Source organism: Arachis ipaensis, chromosome B09 (assembly GCF_000816755.2).
Source record: "Arachis ipaensis cultivar K30076 chromosome B09, Araip1.1, whole genome shotgun sequence".
NCBI lineage: Eukaryota > Viridiplantae > Streptophyta > Magnoliopsida > Fabales > Fabaceae > Arachis > Arachis ipaensis.
Window position 1 is genome coordinate 22907616 of NC_029793.2, and position 3765 is coordinate 22911380.

At 30.4% G+C, this 3765-nt stretch overlaps 2 long non-coding RNA genes across 2 annotated transcripts; both read left to right on the forward strand.

Annotated features, from left to right (window-relative positions):
* LOC107617229 lies at positions 14–1700 on the forward strand. The gene is made up of 4 exons (XR_001614863.2): positions 14–138; positions 668–855; positions 938–1061; positions 1357–1700. It is a non-coding gene; the product is annotated as an uncharacterized LOC107617229 (long non-coding RNA).
* On the forward strand, positions 1837–3347 carry LOC107617148. Its single transcript, XR_001614825.2, has 5 exons — positions 1837–2477; positions 2564–2643; positions 2729–2853; positions 2949–2998; positions 3099–3347. It is a non-coding gene; the product is annotated as an uncharacterized LOC107617148 (long non-coding RNA).

The window sequence follows — 3765 nt, forward strand, 5'->3', positions numbered from 1 at the left end:
AAGCCATAAGCCATTGGAGACATACAAAGCGGATCTGAACATTGATTTGAAGAAGCACCATACGCTGGTAACATTTCTGGACAAGATGGCTTATTGGACTATTAAATCGCTCAGATTTCCCACTAATCTATTTTTCAGGTATTCATTATTCATTGATATCTTTTTAAGTGGTACACGATGGTGCATGTGATGTTAGGTTGCTGAGGATTAGATCATAAGTTGATTAACCAGCACATGATGGGTGATTGGCTCTATTATTATTATTGTTTGAGAATTAAATCATTTAATTGATAATATAATACCTTTTATCTTTTGAAATAGGATAAAACAAATTTCTGAAAGTTAAATTATCTTCATGAAGATTAATAGCTTATAGCCTCTTTAAGGAAATTAAACTGATGATTACATAGAATACTTTGTTTAATTTGAAAAGTCCATATTACCTCTTTGTTCTTCAATATAGAAATATTACATCTTACATACCTTAAAAAAAAAAATACAAGCCTTGATAATTTCATAGTCTATAATATAAAATGCTTAATTAAGCTTTGTTCTTATCATATGTTTTATGCAAATGTAACAGCATATGAATGCTTTCCATTTTTCTTTATCCGTTTTTCTTATCATACGAATGCTTTGTTCTTATATTTATATTTCTTCTCATCAGTTTATGAAGGGGAAAAGTCCTTTTATAAGGAAGAAGACATTACTATTCCGGTAAATGTTTATGGTAAAACTAAAGTCGCAGCTGAGTAATTCATTTTCAAAAATTACTCGAGTTATGCAATTTTGAGAAGCAATATCATCTATGAACCACAAACAGTCTCACTTGTTCCAAAATCTCTTCCAATTCAGGTGGATATGCAGTATTTGAACTTTGTATGTTATTAATTAATAGTTACTCGATGTTATTAATTAAATCTATCTCTTGATGCAGTGGATGGATGGTGTCCTTGCTAAAGGAGAAGAAGTGCAGTTCTTTCACGATGAATTCTGTTGTCCGATTTTTGTTAAGGATCTTGTAAATATAATACTAGCTTTAACAAGCTTATGAATATCAGGTAATAGGAGTTTCAGAACCAAAGCTTATATATTGATCAAAATGTTTTTAAGTAAAAGAAGATCTAAATGAGAGATTTAGTATGTCATTCTGAACATTATATTGGAGGAGGTTACTTCCTATCTATGAAAATTATTCATATATTATAACTGAGTTACATATAAATACAGAATCTCAAGTAAATATAATTTTCCTTGGCATTTTCATTTTCTTTTAGCCCTTTTCAAAGGCTCTCTTTATTCTTTTTTAACTAATTTTGCAACCATGATTTCTACTTTTCTGATTTTTTTTTACAGAGGATAAGCAAATATAATTGTTACTCAATGCTGGTGGACCTGATAAGGTATCGCGAGTTCAAATGGCCATGCACAGTTTAGAGGCCATGACACCTCAAAAATAAAATCAGTGTCTGCTTTGCCGGTATGTAATCCACTTCATTTTATCACAATTTTCGGATGTAATTAGTAATTGTTTATTGGTTGCTATAAAACTGAATCAAGTAGAAAAAAAATAAAGGAAAAAAAAAACCTTTTTTTGTTCCAATTAAATTAATCAAAATAGATGGTTGCTATTGTTCATGTATGTTGATTGGTATTGATTCTAGTGTGCTTGTTTGAGTATATAGGAAATTTGTAGCTGAGGATCCTCTAAAGTTTGAATTTCACTTTAGAGAGTAAAGTGTGATCTCTCACTATTGATTCCATAGCTGGGACCAAGAATAAATATGAAAGAGAAACTATTCAAGGGTAGAAGATCACACTTTACTCTCTAAAGTGAAATTCAAATTTTAGAGGATCCAAATCCGAAAATAAAAATTAGACTCAATCAATTTATAGTTGCTTGGAGTAACAAAATATGAGGATAAATATATGTGCTTCATTTTTGTAGCAAAATGCTTATTTGTCTCTGGTTCCCACCTATGTAACCAAACATACCCTTTTTAATGGGGTTAAAAAAGGTTAGTAAAAGCTGATGCAAGATATTTGCTTTGTTATAGAGCAATTTACTGGAATGGAGCATTATGAATTTTCTGTTACTGGAGTTGTATCTCACTTTTAGCATTATGAATTTTCTGTTACAATGGCATTACTTAAATGCTATGCAAGATATTAGTCACTGTATGCAAGTTACTAAGATAGTTGACATTTAGTTTAGTTGATTATTACTTGTAACTTAAGTCACTAAGATAGTTAATTAGTTAGTTGGTGTAACAGTATGCAAGTTAGTTTATTGTAAATGAAAAAAATGGTGAGTGAAGACGAAAAATGAAGCCCGAGAAACCAGAAGCTATTGCCGGCTAGGACGAAGAGGCACTGCTTCTCGCGAGCCTCGTCGTTGAAGACACACTCGATAGAGATTTCAAACACAAGAAGCGCTCTGTCTTGAACTCTAAGACTCCACCAACCAATTCAAGAAGGTATTCTAATCCTGCTTTCTTCAACGCTTTTTGTTTGAATTGCGTTATTGCAATTATGTGATTATTGGAGTGAACTTTGTGTTTAGGAAACGCAGGGCACAGAGTTCCCCAGAATCGATACGAGTGGCTGTTTTTGATCTTGACGAAGAAGAGACTCCAAGAAAAGGTTATTTTATTTGCATTTTTTCCAATTTGGGGTTTAGGGTTCTTAGTCTTTCATAATAGATTCTTATGTTATCATTATTGTGCAGATAGTGAGAAAAAGACTAAAGAAAAGAAGGCCACTGTAAACGAAGAGAGTAAAAAAGGAGGGAAGGAATCCGGTGTTGCTGCACTTCCCTGCATTTATAAGCTCAGAGATGAGCTTTCTTGCGCGGTGAGTGGTTTTGATGTCGATATAATTGTTTTCAAGGTTCATAAATTCCTAGTTTCAAAATCATTTCATTTTTGTTTTTATTTATCATTGTGCAGATTTGTTTGGAGATATGCTTTGAGCCAAGTACCACCCCTTGTGGTCACAGGTACACTTCAAATAAAAATTTTCTGAATTTCTTACTTAGTATGATTTGTCCTGGCCGTTTTTTAAATTTCTAATTCAAAATCTTGAATATATATTTACAGCTTTTGTAAAAGGTGCTTTCGATCTGCTACAGACAAATGTGGCAAAAAATGCCCAAAATGCAGGCAATTAATAGGGTATGTATAATTTCTTTTCCTTCCTTCTTTTTTTACTTCACAAAAATCTCATATCCTTAATTAATGTAAAAACTTGAAGATTGAGCATAGTTTATTGACTTTCTTTATGAAGTGAACAATCAAAACAACTTATGATGCAATATGCATCAGTCTCATCTTGATGAAATGAGCATAGTTATCAGAATATGCAATATGCAATATGCATCACTCATTGGAACGTGCTTCTTCTTCTGTAAACCGTAGTTATCAGAATCGAACCGGTAATTAATCTGGTCATACGATTAGGTCATTGAGTTACTGGTTTAATTGGTGGGTTACTAATTCACTCGATTGATCCGGTCATAATTAAATAAAAATAATAAAATTATAAAAATAAATTAAAATCAAAGTTAAAATTTAAAATATATATCTTTACTAATATTTTAAAAATAATTAAATCTCAATAAATTATAATTCAATTATTATTAAATAATTATATAAAATTTTAGTATTTTTTATAATTTTTTTATTTTTATATTAAAATAATTATTTTTAATTTTATTTACTAACTAACTAGTTTATATTTATTATATTATTATATACTATATATATT